This window comes from Muntiacus reevesi, chromosome 22 (assembly GCF_963930625.1).
Source record: "Muntiacus reevesi chromosome 22, mMunRee1.1, whole genome shotgun sequence".
Taxonomy (NCBI): Eukaryota; Metazoa; Chordata; class Mammalia; order Artiodactyla; family Cervidae; genus Muntiacus; species Muntiacus reevesi.
This window is the reverse complement of record NC_089270.1, coordinates 42,823,714-42,842,431: the sequence shown is the minus strand read 5'-3', so window position 1 is coordinate 42,842,431 and position 18,718 is coordinate 42,823,714. Positions and strand designations below refer to the sequence as shown.

The 18,718-nt window shown below is 41.6% G+C and overlaps 1 protein-coding gene across 3 annotated transcripts in view; it reads left to right on the top strand.

The window, feature by feature from the left end:
• The window catches only part of CRACD (capping protein inhibiting regulator of actin dynamics), a 282,251-nt gene that overhangs the window by 140,724 nt on the left and 122,809 nt on the right, over positions 1-18,718 (top strand). For all 3 annotated transcript variants that reach the window (XM_065914365.1, XM_065914362.1, XM_065914364.1), the window contains exon 2: positions 10,817-10,962. The gene's annotated coding sequence lies outside the window, so the exon portion shown is untranslated. The remainder of the gene's footprint in view (positions 1-10,816; positions 10,963-18,718) is intronic.

Genomic DNA, 18,718 nt, shown 5'->3' with positions numbered 1-18,718 from the left:
TCCATCACTTCATGGCAAATAGATGGGGAAACAGTAGAAACAGTGGCTGACTTTATTTTTGGGGCTCCAAAATCACTGCAGGTGGTGATTTCAGCCATGAAATTGAAAGACAGTTACTCCTTGGAAAGAAAGTTATGTCCAACCTAGACAGCATATCAAAAAGCAGAGACATTACTTTGTCAGCAAAGGTCCATCTAGTCAAGGCTATGGTTTTTCCAGGGGTCATGTATGGATGTGAGAGTTGGACTATAAAGAAAGCTGAGTGCTGAAGAATTGATGCTTTTAAACTGTGGTGTTGGAGGAGACTCTTGAGAGTCCCTTGGACTGCAAGGAGATCCAGCCAGTCCATCCTAAAGGAGATCAGTCCTGGGTGTTCATTGGAAGGACTGATGTTAAAGCTGACACTCCAACACTTTGGCCACCTGATGCGAAGAGCTGACTCATTTGAAAAGACCCTGATGCTGGGAAAGATTGAGGGCAGGAGGAGAAGGGCACGGCAGAGGACGAGATGGTTAGATGGCATCACTGGTTTGATGGACATGAGTTTGAGTAAACTCTGGGAGTTGGTGATGGACAGGCAGGCCTGGCGTGCTGCGATTCATGGGGTCGCAAAGAGTCGGACATGACTGAGTGACTGAACTGACTGACTGACTGACATACTATATGGGCCCTTTATTTTTTAAAAGCTCAAAAACAGGCAAAACTAATCTTTGGTAATAACAATGAGAACAGTGCTTGCCTTTGTGATGTGGGAGATTGATTAAAAGGCACCTGACGGAACTTTCTGGAATGATGGAAAGCTTCTGTATTTTTATTTTGTTGGTTATTGCACAATTGGATTTCTTTATCAAAATGTATCATACTATACAGTTAAAACCAGTGTTTTACCGAATGTAAATTTTATTTTAATTTAAAAAATTATATTATTTTGTAATTTCCTGTGAATCTATATTACTTCAAAATAATAGGTTCAGAAAAGTACTCTGTTATTCCCATTTGTTGAAATTTCTTGAAACTTTTGTGATCCACATGTGGTTAATTTCCATAAATGTTAATATGTGTTCTTTAAGCACTATGTAATCACAGTTGTTGAGTGCAGTTTTCACTGTCTCTTTTTTTCTTGAAAGAGAAATTGTTTCCTAGTAATTGTTGAATGACTGCAGGACATTATATATAAGCTTCTCTGATACATAATGGCCCAGCAGGTAAAGAATCCACCTGCAGTGCAGAAGACACAGTAGACTCTGGTTCAATCCCTGGGTGGGGAAGATCCCCTCGAGGGGTCAATGGCAACCCACTCCAGTATTCTTGCCTGGAGAATTCCATGGACAGAGGAGCCTGGCAGGCTACAGTCCATAGGGTCGCAAAGAGTCAGACATGACTGAGTGACTAAATACACACATGTATAAAAAGTCATAGATACTATGGATGATGGTATCGTTCTCCAGAGGCTTCCACTTGCTTCTGATAGGCAGTTGGAGTAACGCAGACCTCTTCCATCTGATGAGGGACTGAGCTGATTGGAGGCTTCAGTTGTATTTTTAAGGCCGTCATTCTAGGATGCAGCCCTTTAAGACATTCTAACTGAAAGCATGGGGTATTTACCTGGGCTTTTCCTTCATCAGTGGTCCCTGAACTCTACTTTTCATTCCTCCAGCATCATCGAACTATCAAATGCGCTGTTTAGCTCCCCAGCCTCTTGGCTGCTGTTTTCTGCTTGGTTTACATTGTCTATCGATGAGCAAGTGCTTAGAGAGACAGAATGTGGAGCTGGCTTCTCTGGACTCCCCTTTACTTTGGGATCTCCTCCACCTTGTGAGCCTGTTAAAAGGCCTCCTCACTTCATGTTGTCTACGAGCAGCTGCTTTCTGCTTGACTTCTCAGCGGTTTTGTCCTGTGCCTCTTAAAGATCAGTAGATTTCAGGGGCTTCCCTGGTGGCTCAGTGGTAAAGAATCCTCCAGCCGATGCAGAAGACACGGGTTTGATCCCTGATCCCGGAATATCCCACATGCTCCAGGGCAACTAAGCTCATGTGCCACAACGATTGAGTCAGTGCTCTGGAGCCCAGGAACCTCAGCTGTTGAGCCCATGTGCTGCAGCTACAGGAGCCCACACGCTCTAGAGCCTGTGATCTGCAGCTGGATTGGCCCCTTCTCACGGCAACTAGAGAAATCGCCAGCAACGAAGACCCAGCACAAAATAATAAGTAAAATAAATAAATAAGTAAAAAAAAAAAAAATCAGAGAGGAAAAGTAGTATGATGACTGCCCTCATTTTTATTTACCTTCTCCCTAAGTTCTTGGCCTCTCATGTCCTGTCTGCCTTGGTGGTACTCCAGTACCTTCCAATAGCCTTTAAAAATAATTCTGTCTAGCTTTTCTAGTTGTTTCAGTGAAAGTTGGTCTGATACAAGCTTTCCATCTTAGCCATAACTGGGAATTCTTCTCTAAGCCCACACTGGGAACTCCTCCCAATGGCCTCTGTCATTCCTGAGAATTGAAATGATTTCTTTCTGTGTCATTGCCCCAGAGCGTTGTCTTTTCCTGGGGTTTGTGAAGGGCATATATGAATCTGGAGTTGTTCCTGGCCATTTCCTACCCCCTTTCCAGTTAACATCTCCAGTCATTAAGTCATTTCCATTCCAGTGTATTTAAAGGGATTGTGTGTGCCCTACCCACAGGGAGCCCATTAACCTAGTTAACACTGTGGTTGGTATTTGAATAAAAAGGTGCCCTCATTATTTCTAGGGAAGGAAATAATCTAATGATTACTGTCTTTACTAGACTGAATTTGTGTCTTCTAGCTCCTTGAATTTTAGCTGAATTACCATGAAAAATAAACATGAGAATTCTGTGTATAAAAGGATGGGAGCCTCAATATTCATGAACATGATCCTTTCAGCCTCTTCGAAAGTGGAAACAGTTTGTAATAAGTGTTTTTAAGGCCCTAGAATAAATATAGGCTAAAGAATGCAAATTTAATATCACTAAACCTAATTGGAAACCTCAAGAAAAAGAAAACAAACAATAAAAGCCTCTTTTGTAATGACTTCTGCCAGGGAATGGAAAAGAGATTCATTTTATTTTATTTATTTATCTTTTTTTTTCATTTATTTTTATTAGTTGGAGGCTAATTACTTTACAGTATTGTAGTGGGTTTTGTCATACATTGACATGAATCAGCCATGGAGTTACACGTATTCCCCATCCCGATCCCCCCTCCCACCTCCCTCTCTACCCGATCCCTCTGGGTCTTGCCAGTGCACCAGGCCCGAGACTTGTCTCATGCATCCAACCTGGGCTGGTGATCTGTTTCACCATAGATAATATACATGTTTTGATGCTGTTCTCTCGAAGCATCCCACCCTCACCTTCTCCCACAGAGTCCAAAAGTCTGTTCTGTACATCTGTGTCTCTTTTTCTGTTTTGCATATAGGGTTATCGTTACCATCTTTCTAAATTCCATATATATGTGTTAGTATGCTGTAATGTTCTTTATCTTTCTGGCTTACTTCACTCTGTATAATGGGCTCCAGTTTCATCCATCTCATTAGAACTGATTCAAAAGAATTCTTTTTAATGGCTGAGTAATATTCCATGGTGTATATGTACCACAGCTTCCTTATCCATTTGTCTGCTGATGGGCATCTAGGTTGCTTCCATGTCCTGGCTGAGATGAACATTGGGGTGCATGTGTCTCTTTCAGATCTGGTTTTCTCGGTCATATGGCAGTTCTATTTCCAGTTTTTTAAGGAATCTCCACACTGTTCTCCATAGCAGCTGTACTAGTTTGCATTCCCACCAACAGTGTAAGAGGGTTCCCTTTTCTCCACACCCTCTCCAGCATTTATTGCTTGTAGACTTTTGGAGAGCAGCCATCCTGACTGGCGTATAATGGTACCTTTGTGGTTTTGATTTGCATTTCTCTGATAATGAGTGATGTTGAGCATCTTTTCATGTGTTTGTTAGCCATCTGTATGTCTTCTTTGGAGAAATATCTGTTTAGTTCTTTGGCCCACTTTTTGATTGGGTCATTTATTTTTCTGGAATTGAGCTGCAGGAGTTGCTTGTATATTTTTGAGATTAATCCTTTGTCTGTTGCTTCGTTTGCTATTATTTTCTCCCAATCTGAGGGTTGTCTTTTCACCTTGCTTATAGTTTCCTTTGTTGTGCAAAAGCTTTTAAGTTTCATTAGGTCCCATTTGTTTATTTTTGCTTTTATTTCCAATATTCTGGGAGGTGGGTCATAGAGGATCCTGCTGTGATTTATGTCGGGGAGTGTTTTGCCTATGTTCTCCTCTAGGGGTTTTATAGTTTCTGGTCTTACATTTAGATCTTTAATCCATTTTGAGTTTATTTTTGTGTATGGTGTTAGAAAGTGTTCTAGTTTCATTCTTTTACAAGTGGTTGACCAGTTTTCCCAGAGGTTGTCTTTTTTTCCATTGTATATCCTTGCCTCCTTTGTTGAAGATAAGGTGTCCATAGGTTGATGGATTTATCTCTGGGCTTTCTATTCTGTTCCATTGATCTATATTTCTGTCTTTGTGCCAGTACCATACTATCTTGATGACTGTGGCTTTGTAGTAGAGCCTGAAGTCAGGCAGGTTGATTCCTCCAGTTCCATTCTTCTTTCTCAAGATTGCTTTGGTTATTAAAGGTTTTTTGTATTTCCACACAAATTGTGAAATTATTTGTTCTAGTTCTGTGAAAAATACCGTTGGTAGCTTGATAGGGATTGCATTGAATCTATAGATTGCTTTGGGTAGTATAGCCATTTTGACAACATTAATTCTTCCAATCCGTGAATGCGGTTTATTTCTCCTTCTGTTTGTGTCCTCTTTGATTTCTTTCATCAGTGTTTTATAGTTTTCTGTGTATAGGTCTTTTGTTTCTTCAGGTAGATATACTCCTAAGTATTTTATTCTTTTTGTTGCAATGGTGAACGGTATTGTTTCCTTAATTTCTCTTACTGTTTTCTCATTGTTAGTGTATAGGAATGCAGGGGATTTCTGTGTGTTAATTTTATATCCTGGAACTTTACTATATTCGTTGATTAGCTCTAGTAATTTTCTGGTAGAGTCTTTAGGGTTTTCTATGTAGAGGATCATGTCATCTGCAAACAGCAAGAGTTTCACTTCTTCTTTTCCTATCTGGATTCCTTTTACTTCTTTTTCTGCTCTGACTGCTGTGGCCAACACTTCCAAAACTATGTTGAATAGTAGTGGTGAGAGTGGGCACCCTTGTCTTGTTCCTGATTTTAGGGGAAATGCTTTCAATTTTTCACCATTGAGGGTAATGCTTGTTGTAGGTTTTTCATATATAGCATTTATTATGTTGAGGTATGTTCCTGCTTTCTGGAGAGTTTTAATCATAAATGGGTGTTGAATTTTGTCAAAGGCTTTCTCTGCATCTATTGAGATAATCATATGGTTTTTATCTTTCAATTTGTTAATATGGTGTATTATTACATTGATTGATTTGCAGATATTAAGGAATCCTTGCATTCCTGGGATAAAGCCCACTTGGTCATGGTGTATGACCAACAATTTTTTTAATATGTTGTTGGATTCTGTATGCTAGAATTTTGTTAAGGATTTTTGCATCTGTGTTCATCAGTGATATTGGCCTGTAGTTTTTTTTTGTGGCATCTTTGTCTGGTTTTGGAATTAGGGTGATGGTGGCCTCATAGAATGAGTTTGGAAGTTTACCTTCTTCTGCAATTTTCTGGAAGGGTTTGAGTAAGATAGGTGTTAGCTCTTCTCTAAATTTTTGATAGAATTCAGCTGTGAAGCCATCAGGTCCTGGGCTTTTGTTTGCTGGGAGATTTCTGATTACAGTTTCGATTTCCTTGCTTGTGATGGGTCTGTTAAGACCTTCTATTTCTTCCTGGTTCAGTTTTGGAAAGTTATACTTTTCTAAGAATTTGTCCATTTCTTCCAAGTTGTCCATTTTATTGGCATAGAGCTGCTGGTAGTAGTCTCTTATGATCCTTTGTATTTCAGTGTTGTCTGTTGTGATCTCTCCATTTTCATTTCTAATTTTGTTAATTTGGTTCTTCTCCCTTTGTTTCTTAGTGAGTCTTGCTAATGGTTTGTCAATTTTGTTTATTTTTTCAAAAAACCAGCTTTTAGCTTTGTTGATTTTTGCTATGGTCTCTTTAGTTTCTTTTGCAATTATTTCTGCCCTAATTTTTAAGATTTTTTTCCTTCTACTAACCCTGGGATTCTTCATTTCTTCCTTCTCTAATTGCTTTAGGCGTGGAGTTAGTTTATTTATTTGACTTTTTTCTTGTTTCTTGAGATAAGGCTGTAATGCTATGAATGTTTGCCTTAGCACTGCTTTTACAGTGTCCCATAGGTTTTGGGTTGTTGTGTTTTCATTTTCACTCATTTCTATGCATATTTTGATTTCTTTTTGATTTCTTCTATGATTTGTTGGTTGTTCAGAAGTGTGCTATTTAGCCTCCATATGTTTGAATTTTTAGCAATTTTTTTTCCTGTAATTGAGATCTAATCTTACTGCACTGTGGTCAAAAAAGATCACTGGAATGATTTCAATTTTTTTGAATTTACCAAGACTAGATTTATGGCCCAGGATGTGATCTATTCTGGAGAAGGTTCCGTGTGCACTTGAGAAAAAGGTGAAGTTGATTGTTTTGAGGTGAAATGTCCTATAGCTATCAATTAGGTCTAGCTGGTTCATTGTGTCATTTAAAGTTTGTGTTTCCTTGTTAATTTTCTGTTTAGTTGATCTATCCATAGTTGTGAGTGGGGTATTAAAGTCTCCCACTATTATTGTGTTACTATTAATTTCCTCTTTCATACTCGTTAGCGACTCGTTAGCGTTTGCCTTACATATTGCGGTGCTCCTATGTTGGGTGCATATATATTTATAATTGTTATATCTTCTTCTTGGATTGCTCCTTTGATCATTATGTAGTGTCCTTCTTTGTCTCTTTTCACATCCTTTATTTGAAAGTCTATTTTATCTGATATGAGTATTGCGACTCCTGCTTTCTTTTGGTCTCCATTTGCGTGAAATATTTTTTTCCAGCCCTTCACTTTTAGTCTGTATGTGTCTCTTGTTTTGAGGTGGGTCTCTTATAGACAGCATATATAGGGGTCTTGTTTTTGTATCCATTCAGCCAATCTTTGTCTTTTGGTTGGCGCATTCAACCCATTTACATTTAAGGTAATTATTGATAGGTATGGTCCCGTTGCCATTTACTTTGTTGTTTTGGGTTCACGTTTATACAACCTTTCTGTGTTTCCTGTCTAGAGAAGATCCTTTAGCATTTGTTGAAGAGCTGGTTTGGTGGTGCTGAATTCTCTCAGCTTTTGCTTGTCTGTAAAGCTTTTGAATTCTCCTTCATATCTGAATGAGATCCTTGCTGGGAACAGTAATCTAGGTTGTAGGTTATTCTCTTTCATTACTTTGAGTATGTCCTGCCATTTCCTTCTGGCCTGGAGGGTTTCTATTGATAGATCAGCTGTTATCCTTATGGGAATCCCTTTGTGTGTTATTTGTTGTTTCTCCCTTGCTGCTTTTAATATTTGTTCTTTGTGTTTGATCTTTGTTAATTTGATTAATATGTGTCTTGGGGTGTTTCGCCTTGGGTTTATCCTGTTTGGGACTCTCTGGGCTTCTTGGACTTGGGTGGCTACTTCCTTCCCCATTTTGGGGAAGTTTTCAGCTATTATCTCCTCGAGTGTCTTCTCATGGCCTTTCTTTTTGTCTTCTTCTTCTGGGACTCCTATGATTCGAATGTTGGGGCGTTTCACATTGTCCCAGAGGTCCCTGAGGTTGTCCTCATTTCTTTTGATTCTTTTTTCTTTTTTCTTCTCTGCTTCATTTCTTTCACCATTTTATCTTCTACCTCACTTATCCTGTCTTCTGTCTCCGTTATTCTACTCTTGGTTCCCTCCAGAGTGTTTTTGATCTCAATTATTGCATTATTCATTTTTAATTGGCTCTTTTTTATTTCTTCTAGGTCTTTATTAAACATTTCTTGCATCTTTTCAATCTTTGTCTCCAGGCTATTTATCTGTAACTCCATTTTGTTTTCAAGATTTTGGATCATTTTTATTATCATTATTCTAAATTCTTTTTCAGGTAGATTCCCTATCTCCTCCTCTTTTGTTTGACTTAGTGGGCATTTTTCATGTTCCTTTACCTGTTGGGTATTTCTCTGCCTTTTCATCTTGTTTAGATTGCTGTGTCTGGAGTGGGCTTTCTATATTCTGGAGGTCTGTGGTTCCTTTTTATTGTGGAGGTTTCACCCAGTGGGTGGGGCTGGACGATTGGCTTGTCAAGGTTTCCTGGTTAGGGAAGCTTGTGTTGGTGTTCTGGTGCGTGGAACTGGATTTCTTCTCTCTGGAGTGCAATGGAGTGGCCAGTAATGAGTTTTGAGATGGGTCTATGTGTTAGGTGTGACTTTGGGCAGCCTGTAAGTTGACGCTCAGGGCTATGTTCGTGCATTGCTGGAGAATTTGCGTGGTATGTCTTGCTCTGAAACTTACTGGCTCTTGGGTGGTGGCTGGTTTCAGTGTAGGTATGGAGGCTTTTGGATGGTCTCTTATTACTTAAAGTTCCATGTAGTCGGGAGTTTTCTGTGTTCTCAGGTTTTGGGCTTAAGTCTCCTGCCTCTGGATTTCAGTCTTATTCTTCCAGTAGTCTCAGGACTTCTCCAACTATACAGGACTGATAATAAGACTTCTAGGTTAATGGTGGAAAGTTTCTCCACCATGAGGGACGCCCAGAGAGGTTCACAGAGTTACATGAAGAAGAGGAGAGGGAGGAGGGAGGTAGAGATGAGCAGGAGGAGAAAAACGGGGACTCAAGAGGAGAGAAACAGATCTATGCAGTAGTCTGTGCCCTAAGTGTTCTCCGTAGCCCAGACACCCACAGAGATTCACAGAATTGGATTGGGGAGAGAAGGGGAAGGAAGGAAATAGAGGTGATCTGAGGTAGAAATCGTAGAGTCAAAAGTGGGAGAGAGTAATCAACACACTCGTGAGTAAAAATGGGAACTGAATATTGGATTCTTAAATGTCCAAAATTTATGTCACATACTGAAAAACAAAGATTAAAAATCTAGAGTAGAGGTTAGACTCTTAAAAATACAATATTAAAAACAAAAACACAAAAAATTTTAGAAATATATATGAAGTTCGGTTTAAAAATAGGGCTTCTCTTTTTTTTTTTTGCAAGGTTATAGTGAAATGAAAATGAAAATTAAGGAGTAGTAGAGAAGTAATAGAGGACTTTAAAAGAAAATAAGAGAAAAAGAAAAAAAAAGAAGAAAAAACCAAGAAAAAATTTTTCCTAATTAAAAAAGTCGTAACAATATATGAAAATGAAAGTTAAGGAGTAATGGGGCAGTAATAGGGAATTTTAAAAGAAAATAAAAGATAAAAAATAAAAAAGAAAAGAAAAGAAAAATAAAGGTAAAAATATATCTAGGAATTTCTCTGGAGCTGTTGCGGTCAGTGTGGGTTCGGCTCAGTTTCAGATAGCTCCTCGTTCCAGCTTACACTTCTCGATGTCTACAGGCCCCTTCCTGTGTAGTCCGTGTTATCTACAGGGATTTTAATCTGTTGCACCGTCCCTTCTGAAGCGGTTCCCTTTGTTTATTTGGCTTCTGTTTGCCGGTCTCTTCCGTGCCTAATTTACGCCCTGACACAGGCGGGCGGAGGTGGTCTCTTGTTCAGGTTGCTAGTTCCGTCGCGCTGCGGGGAGGGGCTGGCGCTGCTTTCGCCGTCTACGCTGCTCAGGCTCCTGGCTGCTCTATATGGAGCGGGCCCTGCTCTGCGCGCGGTTCCAGCCCTCGGGTGATCCACAAAAGCGCGGAACACAAAGCCGCGCCTGCGTTTTGTGCCTTCCCCGTCCCAGCGGCTCAGGCAGCCAGGGGCTTGACGGGCGCACTCTCCCCGGGTGCAGCACGCCTTCTCCCCTCCGCCAGCCCCAGTCCCTGCCCGCGCCCTCCCGGGCGGAAGTTGACCATCCAGAATCTCAGGAGGTCTTTGATTAGAAACTGGAGGCCCGTTTGCAGTGCAGTAGGGGATGCGGTCCTTGGGGCCGAGCCTGCCCCTTTCCCCTTCCCCCTGCCTCCTGCCTGCGGAGGGGCTGGGCCTGTCCGCAGCCTGCAAGCTCTTCTCTGGACTTGTTCAGACCCTTTGTTCTGCGAACTTGTTCGGCTGGTTAATTTTCTCTCTCTCTCTTGCTGTCCCACAGTTTAAGTTGGTAACTCACAAAAGCTCCCTCCGATTGTCCTCAGGGCACTCAGGCCCGGTCCTTACCCTGAGCAATGCCGCCCGCTCCTCTCCGTTACATCCCCACTTGCTGGTGGCGGATGCGGGCGTCTGGGGTACTTTTCTGCTGGGAGTTGCTTTTAGGCATGTAATCTGTGGGTTTTATTTATTTTTCCTCCCAGTTAGGTTGCCCTCTGAGATTCGAAAACTTCCCCCAGACCCGCCAGTGTGAGGGTTTCCTGGTGTTTGGAAACTTCCTCTATGAAGACTCCCTTCCCGGGATGGATCTCCGTCCTTAGCTCTTTTGTCTCTCTTTTTATCTTTAATATTTTGTCCTTCCTCCTTTTGAAGACAATGGACTGCTTTTCTGGGCGCCTGATGTCCTCTGCTAGCGATCAGAAGTTTTGTGAAGTTTGCTCTGCGTTCAATTGTTCTTTCGATGAATTTGTGGGGGAGAAAGTGGTCTCCCCGTCCTGTTCCTCCGCCATCTTCAAGAGATTCATTTTAAAGATGTCTTTGGAGAGAAATGAAGATATAAAGCTCATGATTTTTTTTTTTCTCAACAGTTCACAAGAGCAGTGATTCCCAGGCTTTCTCAACAATGTACCCTATTTCTGGGCACACTTACCACTGAGGATAAATTCTTCTTTTCACAAGAAGAAGAAAATTTTGGAGGAGCGCTATCTACAAGGACGTGTAGCTATTCAGAGAGGTGAGTCGTTTGTTTAGAGGATGGGGAAAGAGGTAGCTCGCAGAGAAAATACTGAAGAATGTTTTGTTTATTGTGAGTGGGACTTGACGTGGATGGTGTGCATTTCACTAAATATCAAGTTAAAAGATCCTTGTCATTGATGGTCTTCTAGTTCTAGATTTAATTCTCAGTTCTTTATGTGCCATCTGTGTAAATTTGGACAAGTCATTTAAATTCTCAGAGCTCCAGTTCTTTTATCTATAAGAGAAAATTTCATATGAAAATGCTTTGCCAATTGGAGAGTATAATATAAAAATAAAACTGTTATTGCTTATTGTTAATTACTACTATTTGCTGCTGTTATAAAATTCCTTGGAATAAGTTAGCGGCCTTGTGTCTCATGGTGCAATTGGTCTGTTGAGCTTGGTACTGTAGATTGAGAGCTTTGTCCTGAGTGCCTGGAGTGGAAGGCGTTTCACACCTGTCCCCCAGTAAACACAGCATCATACTGTTCTTTCAACTGCAGGTATCTGTCACTTACTTTTTGAAACTTGGAGGAAAGGGTGGAAGTTAAAGACAAGATCAAAGATGAGAAAACAGCAACTACCTGTATTATTTGTTACAATAACCATTATATTCAGTGTTGTTTAATGCACACACCAAACCTTGGAAAGTGAGTATTATTCCTACCATGACATTTTTTCTCAAGAGACAGGATTCCTTAGGGAATCACTTAAAAGCAGATGAAAACCATTTTGTTTTACCTTGATTGGGGAGATATTATTGAATGGAAGGAACTCGAAGTTCATGATTTTTTCTAATGGTTTTGATGACATGTACAGTTTCTATAATGATAAAGTGGCTAATTAAAGATAAATAGTGGATGAACAAAATCTTTGTGGAGTACCTCTTATGAATTAGGTCCTATTGTAGATGCTAATCCCCGTCATGAATGAAGCAGGTGAAGATCCCTGCCCTCATGTAGCTTGTTCTACCATGGAGAGAAATAGTAAATAATGTACACAGTAGAGAAATAAGCTAAAAGCAGTCAGGATGTTAGAAGCCAGAAAGAACACGGGAAAAGAAAAAGCAGAGCCAGGTAAGGGGAAGTGGACGTATGCTGGGTGGGTGGGAAGATAGATTTCAGGGTCAAGTGAGGTGGCAGGACCTGCCTTATTGAGGAAAGACAGGAATTCCAGGGTTAGCCCTGGTGTGTTCCAAGTGGAGAAGGAGCTAATACAAAGCTCCTAACAAGGGGACATGGTGATGTCCCAAACAAAGCCAGGAGGGCTGTGAGCTGGAGTAGAGTGGGTGGGAGAGAGAGGAGCAATGTCAGCTCTAGAGGAAATAATGTCATTTCCTTGGTTTAGATACATAAGGAAAGTTACCTTGTCTTCTTGTCTCTCTGGTTTATTCTAAGTATTTTGTTCTATTTCCTCTGCAATTAAAATACACACATGCACAATAAGTAAACTGTACCTCCACCACTGTATCAGTTTCTGAGTGTTGCTGTAACAAAAGACCACAAACTGGGCGGCTTAAAACAACAGAAATGTATTGTCTTGCAGTTCTGCGGAAGTCCCAAATTAAGGTAGGGTCACGCTCCCTCCCATGGGATGGGAGGATGTCACGGTGGTGGCAGGCATTAGCTGGCGTTCCTTGGCCTGAACTGCATCACTCCAGTCTCTGCCTCTGTAGTCATGTGACTTACTCCCCAAATGTTTGTATCTTCCCTTGGTGGTCCTTTCTTTTTAAGGAATTCTGACATATTACATTAAGAGTCTAACCCAGGCGTCCACAACCTCTGGGATCCAATGTTTGATGATCTGAGGTAGACATGATGTAATAATAATACTGGAATTAAAGTACACAATAAATGCAATGTGCCTGAATCAATCCTGAAACCATCCTCCCCACCCACCATGGTTCATGGAAAAATTGTCTTCTATGAAACCAGTCCCTGGTGCCAAAAAGACTGGGTACTGCTCTAGTTTGACGCCATCTTAACTATGACATCAACATTCACCTTATTTCCAAATAAGTTCACATTCTGAGGTACTGGGGGTTAGGAATTCAATACATCCTTTGAGGGGACACATTCAACCAAAACAGCACCTTAAATAATATGTAAGAGTCATTATTATCCCCATCTTGCAAGTAGAGAAACAGGCTCAGAAAGCTTAAATGACTTGGCCAAGGTCAGAGTCAGTAAGCAGAAGAGCCTGGTCCGTGTTATTTTTATCATGGACATATCAGTGCTTTTATCAGTGTGGTTTTATCGTGCTGTGACAGTGACGGAAGGATGGAGGTGACAGAGCCCTGCCCAGGTCCAGGGCAGGAATTACACACGTATACACAACATTGTGGTCCTCATCCGTGCTGCTTAACCCCAAGGTACTCACAATTAACACTCTACCTCAGCTTCCTGTCAAAAGGAAAATAGGTGCCCCTCCGTAGACCACTCCCCATTTTGCATTTCATTCCATAGCATGGTAAACATAGGAAACAGATGCTTTTCCCCTCCTTCAGGATTTTTTTCCAGGAAAATATTGCTACAATTTCTGTGGCTTGTAGAACATTTTGTGACAGGACCACATGTTTTTTTTCTCACACAACATAGGAAAAAAAAAAAAAACACGACTCTCTGAGTCAGTTGGCATATTGCAATAAAATTAAGGGATTTTGAAAGCATTTAATATATTTTGCTTTCTCATTACATTTAAGCATTTCTTCTTGACGTAAAGCTTATCTAGCCATTGGTAAGCCTGAAATCAACTCTAGAACCTTGTTTATGCTCAGTCTTAAGACTAAGGGAAAAGAAAAAGAAACAGGCAAGAAAAAGAAGGATGCAGCAAAACTGAACTGAACGCTTTTCCGTGGGTCACAGTGAGCAGTGACATTGTTACGGAACCAAACTTGGCCCACTCATCCATGTGCAGTAAAGCACATCTCCTCACACCAGGTTCTCATGAAGGGAAATACAGCATTTATCGTAGGGCACCAAGCAAGAACAGGCAGCTCATAGTCGAAAGACCTGAACTCCCTGGTAGCTTTTCAGAAGGTATTTCAAAAGCAGCATGAAGGAGGGGACCCAGGGTATGTGATCAGTGCACAATTCTCGGATTGGTTGGCATCAAGGTGGAGTTTCATTGGTTGGCATCAAGCTTGATTAGCCTTTTGGTTTCAACTGGTCTGGGGTCTATGTTCTTGTGGTCAGTTTCCATCTGGAGTTTCCTGTAAAAATAACCTAGGAACGTATATCAGGCCTTTATCTGTATCTTTCAGGGACCCTTCAGTCTGATGATTCTGCAATGTGTCAGATTTATATGCTAAATTATTAGCAATTTCCTGGCCCAACAGCTCTTTGTTTCTATATCTTCACATTTCCTTTTCCTTAACTCTTGAGTCAGCCTTTAGAGACTCAAGGGAGGCCTGGGAGACCAAAGCAAAAGCCTTTTACTTCAAAGAACAGGTACACAGGGACTTTTTTAGGGTTTCCCCTTTTCTTTGATACTCCTCAGTCTTCAGGGGAACAGGTTCAGGAAAAGAAGCAAAGTTTTGGATAAAGGGGTTAATCATAAACTCAGCAGAGAAACTCAGTTTCGGGGGGACTTGGTTTCAGCATCCCCTGGCCAGGCTGAATACATGAAGTCCTCAGAGGTATGGGTCCCAGAGGAATGTCTAAACCATGATCTAGGAAATCAAATGTTCAAGGCTAAGCAGTAAGTCTAGGAGAGGGGACCAAGCCTTGGTTGAAAAAAGAAGTCATAAGGTCAAAAGTGGAAAGGTCAGAGCTAGATCAACAAGAGACCACCTGAGTGGTTTAGAAAATTGGTTGGGTGAGCGTTTGGGAGGCCTGATAATCTACGGCCCTAACTGCATGGGGTGAGGCCCCAGGAAGGAAGGTGTGGGGTAAGACGGGGCAGTCCCAAACCTGCTCTTCCCAAATATGATCATTAGTGGTTTTGTTGTTGTTACATAGTCTACAAGTTTCTTTTCAAATTCCCTTCTTTTTACTGAGGTAAAAAGACCTGCTGGTCTAATAAAACTCAGTATTTTTATTCCCCCTGCATTCTGGGACTTTTCTTTCCACTTAACAGCTGACTGCTTTGGATCTGTGTGTGGAAGCATATGTTCTTCTTAGTGTCAAAAAGAAGTGGGGAAAAACTGCCTTTCTTCCAAAGATGCTTCTGCTCTTTGTTAAAATTGATGATCTATGATCCTGAGAGTGTGTGGAAAGAGCAGTGTCTTCATATTTTAATACTAAGCGGAAATGACCCCTGGCCTTTGACGTCACCACCACAGAAGGCCACTCCCCAGAGCGCAGCTTGGTCACACAGCTCTGGGAGGGGGCAGAGGGCTCGTGAGCATGGGCGCCCGCTCCGCTCGAGATTCTCCAGCCACACAGGTAACTGTGGCTGGGCAGTCGCTCTTGCTGCTGCTGCTGCTGATGGTGATGATGATGAAGGACCAGGCAGATCAGGGGGCAATGGTTAAAAGTACTTCCCTGAAACAGACATTATGGCAAAACACTGGAGTTTCTATAAGAAAGACTAAAGGATGACAAACACTGGAAATGGCTCTTTGCAACCCCATGGACTGTAGCCCGCCAGGCTCCTCTGTCCACAGGATTCTCCAGACAAGAATACTGGAGTAGGTGGCCATTCCCTTCTCTAGGGGATCTTCTCAATGCAGGGATTGAATCCAGGTCTCCTGCGTTGCAGGCAGATATTTTGCCATCTGAGCCACCAGGCTCTGGGGGTTTACCTGTTCTAGCTATTTCATATAAAGGGAATCATGCAATATTCTTTCTGTGTCTGGTGAAACATTTGTTTTCTGTTACAAGTCATTTATTTCTTTCAGTCTGCTCGTAGCATTGCCCTTGGATAACTGAAATGCTCTGGGAAAATTAAAATTTCTGATTAGGACCTAAGAAGACCTCTTCGGGAATATCTACTTCTCCTTGGTTGCTGGTGAGCTTATGAGACAAGTAACAGTTGAGAATGAAGTTACTGACTTTGCAAGGATATGAAGAATTGGACTTTACCTTATTCACATCTATCTTGACTCTCAGTTCCTTCCAGCAACATCTCCAGTTTATGTCTTGTGTAGCAGTCTGGACACCAATTTATCCCATTATCCAAATGAACCTGTAATTGATATTTTGGCATCAGGATACTAGAGATTATATTGCTGGCCTGAACAACAAAGCATAGTCTCCCCCCAGGGAGTAAAATGATACTCACTGTTGAAGACGAAAATTTGAGAAATACTTTACACTCTCCTCTCTTAGGGAGGTTGCTCATCCTCCCTCCTCCCTTCCCTCCCTGATGAAATAGAGGCTGCCCAAGAGGGCTCTGGGATGCAGACAGCAGAGGCTTGAAATAGGATGCCTCTCTCCATCTGCCGGACGTAATCCAAGATGAGCTGCACAGATGAAGCTGGCAGAGAAATGGGGAACCGATGGCAGACAAGGTTCTAAGGGGACGAAAATCCTAGCTAAATCCTTTTGTGGGAGCAAAAGAGCCTGCTGGTCTAATAATGCGGAATCCAAGAAAGAAATTGATGTAGTGCTAGTGGTTTAGTGAATGAAAGTTTCTTTTCTGTAGACCCCCTGGGGTCTAACTAGTAACAACTAACTAACCAGTAACAACTAATGTGTTCTGTGGGATGACAGTTAAATATGGGACAAATGATGACTCATCTGCACCAATGGTGATTATCATGTACTGTTTTATGTGCTAGGTGAGATTGAATCATTGACTGCCTGCTCTGAAATATCTCTTCCGGGAGCCTGAAAATTCCACTTTAGAGTAGCTGATGGATTTGATAGGGTCCAGCAATGACAGGGCTGGGGTGGAGCATTTTTGTTGATTCCCGCTCCCTTCTCTCCCGCCCTCCCTCCTTCTCTCCTCTCTCCCCGTCTCCCTCCCTCCATTTACCTCTAAGGAGCTTGTTACGCACCAGACCCTGTGCTAAGGACTTTTGTTGTTGTTCTCAGTTCAACTCTTCATGACCCTGTGGACTGCAGCACGCCAGGCTTCCCTGTTCTTCACCATCTCCTGGAGCTTTCTCGAACTCATGTCCATTGAGTTGATGATGCCATCCAACCATCTCATCCTCTGTCACCCTCTTCTCCTGCCCTCAGTCTTTCCCAGCATCAGGGTTTTTTCCAGTGAGTGGGCTCTTCACATCAGGTGGCCAAAGTTTTGGAGCTTCAGCTTCAGTATCTGTCCTTCTAATGAATATTCAGGATTGATTTCCTTTTGAATGGATTGGTTTGATCTCCTTGCTGTCCAGGGGACTCTCAAGAGTCTTTTCCAGCACCACAATTCAAAAGCATCAATTCTTTGGCACTCAGCCTTCTTTATGGTCCAACGCTCATATCCGTACATGACTGCTGGAAAAGTCATGGCTTTGACTATACGAACCTTTGTTGGCAAAGTGATGTCTCTGCTTTTTATTTTTTTTATTTTATTTTTTTTTTTTTTAATATTATTTTATTAGTTGGAGGCCAATCACTTTACAACATTTCAGTGGGTTTTGTCATACATTGACATGAATCAGCCATATAGTTACATGTATTCCCCATCCCGATCCCCCCTCCCACCTCCCTCCCCACCCGACTCCTCAGGGTCCTCCCAGTGCACCAGGCCCGAGCACCTGACTCATGTATCCCACCTGGGCTGGTGGTCCGTTTCACCATAGATAATATACATGCTGTTCTTTCAAAACATCCCACCCTCACGTTCTCCCCCAGAGTTCAAAAGTCTGTTCTGTATTTCTGTGTCTCTTTTTCTGTTTTGCATATAGGGTTATCGCCACCATCTATCTAAATTCCGTATATATGTGTTAGTATACTGTAATGTTCTTTATCTTTCTGACTTACTTCACTCTGTATAATGGGCTCCAGTTTCATCCATCTCATTAGAACTGATTCAAATGAATTCTTTTTAACGGCTGAGTAATATTCCATGGTGTATATGTACCACAGCTTCCTTATCCATTCATCTGCTGATGGGCATCTAGGTTGCTTCCATGTCCTGGCTATTATAAACAGTGCTGCGATGAACATTGGGGTGCACGTGTCTCTTTCAGATCTGGATTCCTCAGTGTGTATGCCCAGAAGTGGTATTGCTGGGTCATATGGCAGTTCTATTTCCAGTTTTTTAAGAAATCTCCACACTGTTTTCCATAGTGGCTGTACTAGTTTGCATTCCCACCAACAGTGTAAGAGGGTTCCCTTTTCTCCACACCCTCTCCAGCATTTATTGCTTGTAGACTTTTGGATAGCAGCCATCCTGACTGGCGTGTAATGGTACCTCATTGTGGTTTTGATTTGCATTTCTCTGATGATGAGTGATGTTGAGCATCTTTTCATGTCTCTGCTTTTTAATATACTCTCTAGGTTTGTCATAGCTTTCTTCCAAGGAACAAGCATATTTTAAGTGCTAAGGATGTGAAATGAGACCCTGTCACCCAGGAGTTCCTGATCACTCCCTTCTTATTTTGTCTCTTTTGTTTCCTGTTCTACTGTTACAGAGGACGTAAGCAGCTGTGTATTTGTCCATCTCTCATAGTAGGAAGTAGCTTCCAAAGGCCAGAGTCCTTCCTGCCTTTAAGCCTTTGATTCTATTGATAGCATTGCCCTAGCAGAAATTTATTGAATTGAATTCAGATATGTAAACAGATAACTGGATAAAATACAGTTAGTGATATTTGAGCGAATTTTGCACAAAGTGCCTGGAAGCACATGGGGCAGAGTCAGCAACTGCCA